The 14,844-nt window shown below is 43.0% G+C and overlaps 1 pseudogene; it reads right to left on the bottom strand.

Annotated features, from left to right (window-relative positions):
- The window catches only part of LOC108541960 (ras suppressor protein 1-like), a 167,504-nt pseudogene that overhangs the window by 10,700 nt on the left and 141,960 nt on the right, over positions 1–14,844 (bottom strand).

Raw genomic sequence — 14,844 nt, forward strand, 5'->3', positions numbered from 1 at the left:
ATGAAGACCTTTAAGATGATCCACTTCCACTTAAAGAACAGTAAATGCACTTTGTTTTCCTTATGACTTTCCTAATAACATTTTCTTTTCTCTAGCTTACTTTATTGTAAGAATGCAGAATAGAAGCGGCCGGGCGTGGTGGCTCACACATGTAATCCCAGCACTTTGGGAGGCCAAGGTGGATGGATCCTGAGGTCAGGAGATCGAGACCATCCTGGCTAACACAGTGAAACCCCGTCTCTACTAAAAATACAAAAAATTAGCCGGGTGTGGTGGCGGGTGCCTGTAGTCCCGGCTACTCTGGAGGCTGAGGCAGGAGAATGGCGTGAACCCAGGAGGTGGAGCTTGCAGTGAGCCGAGATCGCACCACTGCAGTCCAGCCTCGGCGACGGAGCGAGACTGCCTCAAAAAAAAAAAAAAAAAAAAAAAGAAATGCAGAATAGAATAATAGAATACGTATAACACACAAAATATGTGTTAATCGACATTTATGTTTTGGTAAGGCTTCCGGTCAACTGTAGGTTATTAGTAATTAAGTTTATTCAGGGTCAAAAGTTATGTGTGGATTTTTGACTACATGGGGGTTCAGCGTGTTGCTTCCTCAAGCCATGTGTTGCTCAAGGGTCAATTGTGTGTGGGGGGGTGTGGGGGTGTGTGTGGGTGTGTGTAGTGTGTGTGGGTGTATGTAGTGTTGTATGTAGTGTTATGTGTGTATGTACGGGGGTGTTACGTGTGGTGTGTGGGAGCTGTGCTATGTGTGTGGTGTGTGGAGGGGATGTGGTGTGTGTGTGGTGTGTGTGGGTGGGTGTGGGGTGTGTGTGTGTTGTGGTGTGTGTGTGTGGTGTGGTGTGTGTGTGGAGGGTGTGGTGGTGTGTGTGGTATGTGTGTGGTGTGTGTGTGGAGGGTGTGGTGGTATGTGTGGTATGTGTGTGGTGTGTGTGTGGGGGGTAAGGATGTGGTATGGTGTGGTATGTGTATGGGGTGTGTGTAGGGGTGTAGTGGTATGTGTGTTTATGCAGTATGTGTGTGTGGTGTGTGTGAGGGTGCGTGTGTGTGTTTGTGTCTGCATGTTTCCAGTGAAGTCTAAGGAAATTTTTTTCTTTTTTTAAATCATACTTTAAGTCCTAGGGTACATGTGCACAACATGCAGGTTTGTTACATAGGTATACATGTGCCATGTTGGTTTGCTGCACCCATCAACTCATCATTTACATTAGATATTTCTCCTAATGCTATCCCTCCCCCAGCCCTCCACCCCCCGACAGGCCCCAGTGTGTGATGTTAAGGGATTTTTTTCTACACTATCTTTTATCCTTTTCTTTAAGCCCCTTATTTTTCTCAATGCAGTTCCCTTTGAGCATACTTAAAAGCCAATTTAAAAAAAACTTTAATAAAAGTTGACAGATATTGAAAGGTGGAAGGGACTGTGACAATAAAAATCATTCCAGTCATCAATGCTTCTCATAACAGATCAAGCTCAGTCCAGTCCTACCAAGCGGGCCTCACCAGAAACAGCAGACAGCAGAGCGGGAAACCAAAATGGAAATGTGGGTTCCCCATCTCAGGCAGAAAACGTCCCAGACAGACTACACCCAACAAAACTACCTTCACGACTATCTACTGCCATGACAGCAACAATGAACATTCTCCATGAAGTCACAATTTGTGAAGCACATTATGGCAAGTACTTCGCTTGTTCACTAAAACTACCTTGTAATATAGGCAAGATGGAGCTTGTAATTAATGCCATCTTGAGATGAAAAAACAGCCTAAGAGAGAGTAAGGAGCAAAGACTTCAGAAGTGGGTGACGTGTGTCTGGAAGCACCCTGTACCTCATGGAGGCCAAAGCCACTCCAGACCTGTGGGCTCCTATGCAAGGATTCTGAGAAGAAGTGCAAGTCAGAGACAGAAAGGAAGGTAGAGAAGCATACTCTAGGTGCTTCTGTCTTTAAACACTGCTTTAAGTTATCCGTTTTTGAAAACTGCTGATTCCTTAACATTTTTCTCTGCAAATAAAGAAATACACTTTTGCAATATTAGGTACAGGAAATCCACAGTTAAACAGGCTTAGAGGGAAGAGGTATCTCACTTGAGAGAGAGCTCCCATTCAATCTCCAGCCCACAGGAAGCCTGGAGCCCCTCCACCTCTTGGTGGCAAGAATCTACTTAACCGAAGGTTCCTTTTTCCTTTGAGTGACAAAACAATACCTACAACGTGTAAGGAACACAGCAGAGTCCCATGTGCAGCTGACAGCAGTATGTAACAGTAGTAGGCACACCACCCTGGGAGGCAGAAAGGAAGCCCTTAAACAAACGCTGAAACTTCAGAAGAACTGCTAGCAACAGTCCCAGCTACAAACGGAGCAAGGAACTGCAGAGACTTCTGGCCACCTCTTCAGAGCCCAGACCATGTGCATGGTGACCTGTTGGCATCTTTCCGCAGAGTGAAGGCTGGAACATGCTGGCTGTCCCCCTTCCCCCCAGAAGGTGCTAACATCCATCTCCATCCATCCACATTTCCACGTGTAGGAATTCCACGTTCAGGGCCCCACTCTGACACTGCTAGCAATCAAGGTTTCCATGAGAGGTTACAGGGGGAGTAGGAACAGAATGGAGCTTTAAGGTAGGAGACAGCTAGGTGAGGAGTCTGGCTTCAGCACTTGCTAACTGTGTGACCTTGACCAAGTTACTCAGCTTCTCTGAGACCGAATTTCCTCAAGTATAAAATAAGGCTGATAACATCTTCAGGGCAGGATCACTGGGAGGATGAGAGAGAAAATATGTGAAGCACCCAACACCCGATCCATGGTTCACATGTGGCTTCTCAGGAAAGGAGAGCCGTTGCTAGAATTATTTTTCAAAAGATTTGAGAGAAAATTTTGAATCAGCCCTAAGTGAGCAAGCTCACCTCATGACAAGCCACTTCGGATGGTCCAAATATCAAGTGTGGTTTTACTATTTGTGCCACGGTTGCTTAATCTCAGGTGACTTCAGGTGTTGAAACATAAAGCTTTGTAGGGCTCAGCTATGCCAATTGGTATCAATTCTTTGTTTGCATGGGAAGATTTTTCAAATGTGTGTTGGAAGTGGGCAAATGTCTGCATATGATGGAGAAATTTATAAAACCAGGGTGTCTAAGGCTATTCAGCATCTGTTTTCCTTTTCTTCTAAAGCCCCAGAAAGGTCTGTACAGGCTCCTTTTCAGAGCAGTTTCTTCTCTGCAGGTTGTCTTGAGCACCTCCAGCTTCAATAAAACCTTCTTGGCTAAAGACACTAATTTTTCACAACTCCACAGTGACCTACTCACAGTTATCAAAAATAAATATTAAAAAAATCTAGGCTGAGCCCGGTGGCTCACGTCTGTAATTCCAGCACTTTGGGAGGCCAGCATAGGCAGATTGCTTGAGCTCAGGAGCTCGAGACCAGCCTGGGCAACATGGCAAAACCCCGTCTCTACAAAAAAGACTACAAAAATTAGCCAGGTGTGGTGGCACCTACCTGTGGTCCTAGCTACTCAGGAGGCTGAGGTGGGAGGATCACTTGAGCCCAGGAAGCATAGGTAGCAGTGAGCGGAGATCACGCCACTGCACTCCAGCCTGGGAGACAGAGCGAGACCCTGTCTCAATAAATAAATAAATAAATAAATAAATAAATAAATAAATAATCCAAATCCATAAGTACCCCACACGGTACTTAATAAAAACGTCTATGTGTTCATGAGACAAGCTCTAGCAACAAACGAGGTCAAACGTTATTTCTGAATAGTTGGGCACAGTGGTCCTGCTGTGAAGTTATCCTAGAAATAGGATAATGGGAACATGTGTGGTTTCACATTTTTTGGAAAATAACTCTAGGAAATAAACTGCATTTAAGGAATTAAGAACAGAAATAAACTTTCTTTTATTTATTCAGGTGGCCTAAAATTATCTCATGTCTTACAACCAACAGAATAAACCGCAAATACTATATAAAACTTTGAAAGCAAGTTCTTATTGAGGGTGCCTTTTGGATCACGCATGCAAGTGGCTTCCCTGCTCCGTTTTGTGATCTCCTGTGTGTATGCTTTCTTTCACCCTGGCTCCTTAGAATAAGGAGTCCTCGCTATAACTTGCCTTACTGTGTGAACATAATTCTTTATGCCATTTGAGGACAGAGGCATCCTTTAGTGAAACCCATCTTAGCTCCTTTCCCTAAGAACTGGGAGGTTTTCTTCAAACTTTGACAACTCCATCCATGCAGCTACGTAATTAAATACAAAAAGCTTTACACAATCAATAAAGCAACGACAGCCAAAAGTGCAAACAACTCCAAAGAGAACAAGAAGGCAACTAAGATGCATTCATTGAAAAAGAAAAGTTTAGGGCTGGGCACAGTGGCTCATGCCTGTAATCCCAGCACTTTGGGAGGCCAAGGTGAGCGGATCACCTGAGATCAGGAGTTCGAGACCAGCCTGACCAACATGGTAAAATGGCATCTCTACTAAAAATACAAAAGTAGCTGGGTGTGGTGGTGCGTGCCTGTAATCCCAGCTACTCGGGAGGCTGAGGCAGGAGAATCACTTGAACCCAGGAGGTAGAGGTTGCAGTGAGCTGAGATCGTACCATTGCACTGGAGCCTGGGCAAGAAGAGCAAAACTCTGTCCCAAAATTTAAAAAAAAAACACACACACACAACAAAACAAAACAAAAAAAAAATGGAAAAGAAAAAGAAAAGTTTGAAAAGTTTACAGCTCTGCCCTATGGTGCCTCAAACCAAACAGAACAAAACCTGAGCATATTATTTTCTTCACAGACCTGTCTCCATCTGTTCTATTTTTCAGTTAACACAGAAACATAGGTATCATTCCACCCCATCAGTTACTGTCTGTCAATGTTACCACCTGTATAGTTTTCATATAAAATCTCTCCCTGCCTCCACTGTCACTGTCCTAGTTCACATGGGACATGAAGCTCATGTTCTTACTGGTCTCCTAACCTCTAGTTTCCCTACCTCCACCCTCTTCTCCACACTGATCTTTTGTAGGAAAATCTGACCATATCTCATATCCACTACTCGGCTATGCAAATTTCTCAATAGTCAGCATGATAAAATTGGAGCTCATTTATTTATTTATGTATTTATTTTTGAGATGTAGTATCACTCTGTCACATAAGCTGGAGTGCAGTGGTATGATCTCAGCTCACTGAAACCTCTGCCTCCTGGGTTCAAACAGTTCTCCTGCCTCAACCTCCTGGATAGAATAGCTGGGATCATAGGTGCACACCACCACACTTAGTTAATTTTTGTGTTTTTAGTACAGATGAGGTTTCACCATCTTGACGAGGCTGTTCTTGAATTCCTGGCCTCCGCTGACCTGCCAGCCTCAGCCTCCCAAAGCGCTGGGACTACAGGCGTGAGCCACCACGCCCTGGAGGAACTTGTTTATTTAGCACAGAGGCCTTTCATTACCACTTTTGACTCCCTGTCATTATTATAAACATTTATTTGTTTATAGTTGGTTTCCTCAACTGTAATGGAAGCTCCATCAGGGCTGGATGGCCAGTAGCTAGAACCATGCCTGGTATGCGATTGGGAACTTAGTAAATCCTCATTCACTGAACAGCAGATATCCAGGATTCCCTGTCTAGCCTGACCTCTGACCTTACAGCTGCCTGTCTCACACATTATACTGAACAGTGCCAAAAAACCGACAATTCCTAGGCCCCAGGCAGGCAGTACTGTGAGTGTTTAAATATGTCATTTGTGACTGGGCGTGGTAGCTCACGTCTGTAATCCCAGCACTTTGGGATGTCATGTGGGTGGATCACGAGGTCAAGAGATCGATCGAGACCATCCTCGCCAACATGGTAAAACCCCGCCTATACTAAAAATACAAAAATTAGCTGGGCATGGTGGCGTGCGCCTGTAGTCCCAGCTATGTGAGAGGCTGAGGCAGGACAATCGCTTGAACCTGGGAGGCAGAGGTTGCAGCGAGCCAAGATCACATTACTGCACTCCAGCCTGGTGACAAAGCAAGACTCCATCTCATAAAATACATAAGTAAATTTTAAAAAAGGCAAATATCTGACCAGCATCTATTGCCACTCCACATCAATCACTAACTTAACCAAAGCATTTAGTGGCTAAAATTTAATGAATATACGACTTTGCACAGAGACTGGAGCATGAATGGGCAGTTTCATCTAACAGCTGTGCCAATGAAGATGGGATTCTGATTCCGCAGTTCCGATTTGGGTGTATGGACATGTTGGTCTGTTCTCCCATTGCTATAAAGGAATGCTTGAGGCTGGGTAACTTACAAGAAAAGAGGTTTAACTGACTCATGGTTCTACCAGCTGTATAAGAAGCATGACAGCCGCTGCTTGTGGGGAAGCCTCAGGGAGCTTTTACTCATGGTGGAAGGCAATGCAGGAGCCTGTGTATTACATGGCAGGAGAAGGATAGCACGAGGGGTCTTGCAACAATTCACTCACTATCATAAGGACACTACCAAGAGGGGATGGTGCTAAACCATTCATGAGAGCTCCGCCCCCATGATCTAATCACCTCCCACCAGGCCCCACCTCCAACACCAGGGATTACAATTCCACATGAGATTTGGTGGGGACACAGATCCAAACCCTGTCAATGGAGTCTGATGGAGCCTTTAGACCCATAACCTATGGGGTTCTCTTCCCAGTTTGGCCACTAACCTCAGGGGTGACCAGAACCCAGTCCCTTAGCCCCTTTGAAAAGGCTTGGCTTCTTCTGTATAAAATGAAAGCACTAAAACCTGCCCTCCCTACCTCACAAATGTTGAGAGGATCAAGTGCTGCAAAGCAATACATGAAGACAGGTTATCATTATTATTATTTACTGCTACCTAGTTCTGCAACCTCAGTTGAATCAAAACTCCTCTCTTCACCTTTGCATAAAGAAAGACAGAGAATTGTCACCTCTCAACTACAGAGAAGAATTGCAAAAATGAATGAAGCAACATTAGGGAATATATTCTTCCCTCCACGATATGAAGGTGCTTTGTAAACCATTCCTATTTAACACAGAGAGGAAAAAAATCAACCGTATTACAACTTGTCTGCCAGTTCATGCTATGCAAATAAGTCCCTTCTTGGTCAACAGAACTGAGATAAAATTTTACTGGACACAAAATACAGTAAAAATTTAACTTCCTTATTATGCCAACTATTAGCTTCTCAATTAGCTCTCAAATATTCACTAATGTAAGCCACCGAAAGGATACATTAAAACAATAAAACTTTTTTTAAAGCCCAAAACACAAAAAGAAATTAGAAATCCACTTCTGTGCAATGATATAAATGAAATTCCTCCCTGGGCCCTACCCAGCATGCCCCTTCCACTCTCTTCCTCTCCATCCTTTCCCCTCCACTGATACTCACCCAAGGTTCAGGTGTTTGAGTTTTTGAAGGCTGCTGATCTGTGTGCGCAGCTCCTTGATCTGGTTATTTAAAAAGCTGAGCACTTCCAAATTCTTCAGTTCTGCTATGTTTGGTGGTACTGCCATGGAAGCATAAATGCTGAGTGTGAATCTGGGAATGGAACTCCTAGCAAAGGATGGCAGCAGCACATTTTGTTTTTCTTCAAAGCAAAGAAAGATATAACTCCAAAAGGACCATTGAATTCACCTATCAGTCTTACTTATTTTTTACAGGTTTTTCATAAGCAGTCGCTCACTTCTGAGTGGCCGCTGAAATGCTTCTTCGTATATCATTAGCTAAGTGCTTGGCATAGTTTGTTTCAGATGGACAATGAAGAGGGAAACAGAGCAAAAATGCACAAAAGAGAATTTGTGTACCATAGCAGCCTATAAAATTGAATATTATGAAGCATCCATACTTATAGTTGTCATATAGGATCTTTTAAGTGCAATTTTTTTTTTCTTTTGGTTTTCTTGCATTGCCACCAGAAGAAAGACAGCAACCTCCAAATCCCTTTCTGGGTGATGTACATTGAAGCTGTTTAAATAACCCAGTATCTGAAGAGCTGTCCTCTTAACATTGCATTGTATTAGCTCAATTTTAAATAATGAAATATTCGACCTCCCTAGTTTCTGATTTTGGCCTCTGGAGTAATGTATCTTGATCAACACCACACACACATATAGACACACACACATACATACACATACACACACACAAAGATTATATCAGATTAGCAACAGATCGATATGCTGTTATTATACAGAAATAAAAAAGTCAACTCAGTAGCATGCTATGAATACTAGTATGCAGATCAAAGGTGAAAATCAACCACTGGGGACCTGAAAGGTTCCTCCTTCCCTAGTGTGTGTATGTATGTGTGTGTCACACACACACACACACATATATATACTTGAAAATACAAATGTAAAAGCCAAAGACATCTTTATCTCAAAAGCACAAACTATAAATTGGCAGCAGAAGGACTTTCCATAGGCTGTAATTCATCTATCTCATTTGCTATTCAATCATTCTACAAACATTTGTATGGGCGATAAGCTTGGCCATGGTTCACGTAAACTCTGATACCAAGACTATCCAGGTGACTAAAAACATGAACAGGGGCCTGGAGCCCAGCCCGAAAAAGTGTGATATCTCATATCAGTCAGGTTTACTTCCCATCCCATCTGCTTCCTCCAGGGGTGCCCCAGGAAGCTGGAAAACCAACCTGCTTGCCTGCAGTCAGACCAAAGTGCCTGCAGGGCTCATTAACTTCTCTTTGGCTGGAAGCACCTCCACTTTGCTGGACAGGCTGGAGAAACCAGAGTCCATCTGGTTTCTGGACTGACACAGCCCCTTCCTGAGCAACAGCTTTACTCCTAAAAGGACATGTATCTACGACCATTGGTTACATCTGCAACAAGCATGAGCCACCTGGCACTGCAGTTGATGCACATTCACAAAATCAACAATCAATCAGCTCAAGAACAGGCTTCCCTCAACTGGCCAGCAGCCCGCAAACTATCTCCCCTCCACATGAAGAATCAAAATCAACTACTTAAGTTATAACAATTGCATTTCAATTCTGTTGAATTGAGTAAGGAAGATTCTGTCCCATGATCTAAAATTAATAATTCCACAACCAACAGCTTAAGCATTTTAGGAGTTACACAATAATAATTAGCAGGGTGTGTTCTGGGGCTGGGCTATCTGATGGACAGCCACTAGCTATATGCAGCTATTTGAATTTAAACCCAGATTAATTAAAATTAAATAAAATGATGAATGCTATTGTTTGGTCACAGCAGCCACATTTCAAGAGCTCAACAGCCACATGTGGTGTCTAGTGGTTCCACTACTGCATGGCAGGGATACCGACCATTTCCATCACCACAGAACGTTCTATTAGACAGCCCTGCTCTACGGCAGTGGGTCTCAAACCACAGAGACATCAGAATCACCAGAGGGCTTGCTAAAACACAGATGGAGGGATATCCCGGAGTTTCTGATTTAGTAAGTTTGGGGTAAAGCCTGAGAATCTGAATTTCCAGCAACTTCTCAGGGGATGCTGATGTTGCTGCTTTGGGAACCATATTTTGGTTCAGAAAACTTAATTCATTGGCAGCATCAGGATTATCAATCCAACACATATGTCCCTTACCCTATGCAATAATGCGATGAGTATAATAATCAATCTTATCCAAATGAAGATGCCTATTGAGCCGGGGGATTGACAAAAATGAAACACATGATACTCTAGATAGCTAACACGTTCAATGTGGGTGCCACAAGCAAACCCTTTCTAGTCAACTTCTGCTTCCCCACACAGGATTTTATGCTAATATCAGTATTGCTTAAGATGGACAACTCCAGATTTCATGCCTGTGCTGTGGATGGAAAGCACCATGTGTTCAGAGCAGCTTCTGGCTTCCTGGCAGCCAGGGGTGTGCGTTAGCATGGTGCAGGGTCTAGTGCTGCCCTTCTGGAGCTGAAGAGAACCCGGCTGTCGCTGGTAACCATATGACTCTAAAGACCAAAGTGTGACCCGCTGACCCTCCCATGGGCTGCACCCAAGCAGCGCTCCCGTCCTTATGTTTTTGTGTGGTGCCTGGGCTCCCAGAGTCGGTCACTCCTTAGAGCTTTGTGTCTTTGCCTCAAGGGCCACAAGATGCTTTTGCTCAAAAAGCACCCCAATCAGCTGCACCCAAGCCAGTCTGTCCGTGCCATCACTACCACCCAGCATCCTGCCATTAGGGCTCAGTGTTTTGAAGCCGAGCGGTATAGCAGGTGACATTTCTTTGCATGACCACCCTTGGTCATTATGAATTTGCCACTGAGTGACTTAATCCAGTGTGCTAGGGAATTCAAGTCTTTTCTCCTCTGAAAAGCACTTTATATGCAAAAAAAAAAAAAAGTCATTTGTAGTTATAGTGATTAATTACCTTTGTTTTTTGGCCAAAAACACAAGGTGGATAATGAACTTATTACATATTACCATAAGAGTTTGAAGTTCAAAAGTATACTAATGATAACTGGCTTCACAGATTTTATGGGATTTCACCCAAAGCAGCTATTAAAGGAGTGAATTACAGTAGTTCTAGGTTATTTAAACATAAAGTTTATGAAACAGTGAAATTCTCATTTAGAAGGTTCTACATGTTCCTCAAGGTAAACATAAAATATCAAAATATCTAAGCATCTACCCCAAAAAGGCCAACAAATATTAGCTTTATAAATAACACAGTTCTCCAAATATTATTAGCTTTATAAATAACAAAGGTAATGCTACTTTCAGTTAATAAACAACAAGTATTTACTGAGAACCTGTGCCCCGAAAGCACATGCTCACTCTATCCTAGCATGAGCTGCCTCAGGATTCTATAGCCTAAGTCACTTTAGTAAACAAAAAAATCCCTGGCTTAACTCACTGCAACACAATGGTCCTACTCTTTCAGCAGCAATGTGAAAAATCAATTACATGAAAATTAGAGGAAAAAGTATAAGCAAGTAATAAGGTAGATTTTAGAGTATAAAGCCAAACATGCAAAAATGTATGTTCCTGAGCTATAAAAGGTGTGTATGCATAACCAAACAAATCTCCTAAAAAACTGACAAGCATAGATTTCTTCTCCTCCGAGGATATAAAAATTAATTTCTGAATCTTGTGTTAACTTCCAAAGCATCTTCAGGAGGACATATGAACTCTGAATTCTTGCAGGGATACCGCTTCTAAATTGACTCCAGTTCTGATGCGCTACCCCTCCAGCAAAGTCATACATGAAAAAAGAGCTTTAACTGGGGAGCTGGGAGGGAGAAGCAGCACCGAGAGGAAAGGAAATGGCATTCAATGGCATTCAGTGGCCTGGGGAGGAAGTGACACCCAGCGAAGGGCAAGAAAAGGAAGGGTAGGAAAAATGCCCAGGAAATTCCAAAACACTGGGAAGACAGAGAAAGAGAATATGAAAAAAAACTTCAACCCATCAATGGAGACAAACAAGCTCAGTGTTATAAAAGGAGTGATCTAGGCTCTTTTATGTGAGTACATGTCTTTATTATGTATAATATATATGAATGTATATCTACATGTAAGCCTCGATTATTAGTATTACGAGGTAGACAGTAAGCAAGTCACATTCTATCTTGCACTCTTACACACACACATAAAAAGCATGTTTTGCCATTAGTTTCTATCTTCTTTTACAATTAAGAATTAATCTAGCCGGGTGCACTAGCTCATACTTGTAATCCCAGCACTTTGGGAAGAAGCTGAGGTGGGTGGGTTGTTTGAGCCCAGGAGTTTCAGAACAGCCTTGCAAATGGGGCAAAACCCCACCTCTACAAAAAATTAGCTTGGCATGGTGGTGTATGCCTGTAGTCCCAGCTACTCAGGAGTCTAGGGTGGAAAGAGCACTTGAACGTGGCGGTTAAGGCTGCAGTGAGCCGAGATTGCACCACTGCACCAGCCTGGGCAACAAAGAAAGACCCTGTCTCAAAAAAAAAAAAAAAGGGAATTAATCCAGCAAGAGGCCAAAACTGGACTGCTTCTCTTCCTACTGGACCTTATCGTTAGGGTCACTGCATGAGGAGGGCAGGAAGGGGAGGGAAAGGACAAGGCCCAGGGCTAGGAAAATCCACCAAATCCACATAGGGGCTTTGACCTTTCCCTCTGAACTAACACAAATATGGCTTTTAACCTTAGGAACTGTCCCTGTTCTTCTGTTGGAATGAGTAAGGATCCAGAGCCACAGGGACACTTCGTCCATGGTGCTCCTAGATTGACCTGATGGGACATCTCAAGTGCACACACACATCACTTGCAGAGACAGCAGGGGACATGGTGGAGCAGCCACTTGGAAGCCGTGCAGAAAGCTCTGTCTTTCCCTCCTTCTGGTCATTTAACCACTTTACACCTGTTTCCTCCACGTGATACAGAGTGCGGGTTCAACAAATTTGCTCTTTCCCTTTCATCTCCTGCTGAAGTTATTACATAGGTGTTGTTCTTGATGGTCCCGCAGGCTGTGGGGTGCCTTGCATTTCTTTCCACACAGGGCTGGTTCAGTTGGATGAAAAGGAGGGCTTCACAGAGAAAGATGAGCATTCATCTCAACTTTCTGAAGGATGAGCAAAATTCAGAGAGAGGGGTAGGAACTTCAGATTTTAGAAAAAATCAGGTGACTAGAACAAAGAATATTTAGGCAGGGGGAAAAAAAAGCTAAAGAAATAGCAGAAAAATTAGACAAAAGAGAGTTCAGACCGAAACAGCAAAATGCAAGGTCAATGAGTTGGTTAACTGGTTATCAATTGTATTCAAGTGGTTTTGGCCTACGAAGCTAAAGAACAAAACGAAAAATGGAAATGGGAAGGGTATTCCCTTTAAAAAAATCTGCATGTGCCCACACCATGTTCCATTCAAGCCTGGGAGCTACAGGTTTACAAATTCTTATTTAACTAAATGTAAATTTAAGCAGATTAATAAGGAGGCACTTAGCAACATTTTAAAAGAAGCCATCAAGAATGAGTTCTGTGATGCATTAAAAATCATCTAAAGTTTCATACAAATTTCCAAGAAACATCTCCTTTAAGAAATAGCATCACTAGACCAAGGCAGACAGATCGCTTGAGTCCAGGAGTTCAAGACCAGCCTGGCCAACATGGTGAAAGCCATCTCTACTAAAAACAAAAACTAGCTGGGCATGGTGATACATGCCTGTAGTCCCAGCTACTAGGGAGGCTGAGGCAGAAGAATCGCTTGAACCTGGGAGATGGAGATTGCAGTGAGCCGAAATTGTGCCACTGCATTCCAACCTGGGTGACAGAGTAAGACCCTGTCTCAAAAAAAAAAAAAAAAAAATTGCATCACTATGTCCACACTGCCTGCAAACATATTAGTGTTATCTTCACCCAACTCTGGAATTTCTAAATCTGAGCTACATGGACCTCTAAAGAATTCATGGATGAACACAATGGGATCCATAAGCCTGCAGAAATTAGAACCATCACATGCACTTCTCTATGGATCAGGGTTGTAGTTTTCACTCTATTATTTTAAAAAGTCAGTGACTTAAGAAAAGTTAAGAAGCCCAAGCATAGTGGCTCACAGTGGCCTGTAACTCCAATACTTTGGGAGGCCAAGGAACGAGGATCACTTGAGCCCAGGAGATCGAGTCCAGCCTGGGGAAATTAGCCAGGCATGGTGGTGCACATCCATCTGGCAAGCTTGCTTGAGCCCAGGAGTTTCTGGTTACAGAGAGCTAGGATCATGCCACTGTACTCCAGCCTGGGTGACAAAGACACTATCTCTAAAAAATAAAAAAGCATAAAACAAGAGAAGAGATGCTCTAGAAGAATGTACGTACCTAAGTATCGCACTTCTTAATGTATCTTCTCTAACATCCTGCACACATACTCACATGTACACACACACCAAGTTATTTAGGAGAGAGTGCATCAACTGAAAATCTATGTATAATATTTTGCTATTACATCAGTTCTGTTTGATAGACATTCTATCATCAATAGCAAAAGAAACCTTTTTCAGGATCAGCCGCGAACATGGGCTAATTAGGAGTTGGAAAGTGACAGACTTACACTCCCCCGTCTTATTTTCTCCACAGCCTACCACCGTTCTGAAGTTCTCACGCTTGCAGTGGTTCCATTTAAAAATATACTGTGGAAGAATTAGCGTGTTAGCTAGCTTCCACTTAGCACAGAACAGGACCTCAAGAAAAAGGATTCTGGAACAGGTACATTTTGGTTGGTGGGGCTGAGAACAAAGAGAATGGGGGCAGGGGGGTGGCCACGGTCTACAAGCTGAGGATAGATAAGATGCCATTGGGTGGACACTTCTTCGACTTCACCCACTGGTCTTGGGTTGCACTGGTTCTGGGTCCCTGGGTCAACAGATCCTCCCATGGGAAGATCTCAGGAGCTCACTCACTAAAGCCAAAAATAGCAACATATGCCCAATTGCCAGAGATTTCTGCTCCTCTCCCTTCTGCCACCCTCAACCCTATCAAATGAAGAGAACATTCCATGCTCACAGATAGGAAAAATCAATATTGCTAAAATGGCCATACTTCTCCTCCAAATTTACAGATTAAATGCTATTCAATGCATTGACTGTTATAACCCAGATACTAACCCTGTGCAATGTGTAAGTGGCCAGTGTGGAAGAACTCAGATGTGCCCCTTAAAAAATACTGAGGTCGAAATAATACCACACATCTACAGCCATCTGATCTTTGACAAACCTGACAAAAACAAGAAATGGGGAAAGGATTCCCTATTTAATAAATGGTGCTGGGAAAATTGGCTAGCCATAAGTAGAAAGCTGAAATTGGATCCTTTCCTTACTCCTTATACGAATATTAATTCAAGATGGATTAGAGACTTGAATGTTAGACCTAA

The sequence above is a fragment of the Rhinopithecus bieti genome, unplaced genomic scaffold (assembly GCF_001698545.2).
Source record: "Rhinopithecus bieti isolate Rb0 unplaced genomic scaffold, ASM169854v2 scaffold_20310, whole genome shotgun sequence".
NCBI classification, from domain to species: domain Eukaryota; kingdom Metazoa; phylum Chordata; class Mammalia; order Primates; family Cercopithecidae; genus Rhinopithecus; species Rhinopithecus bieti.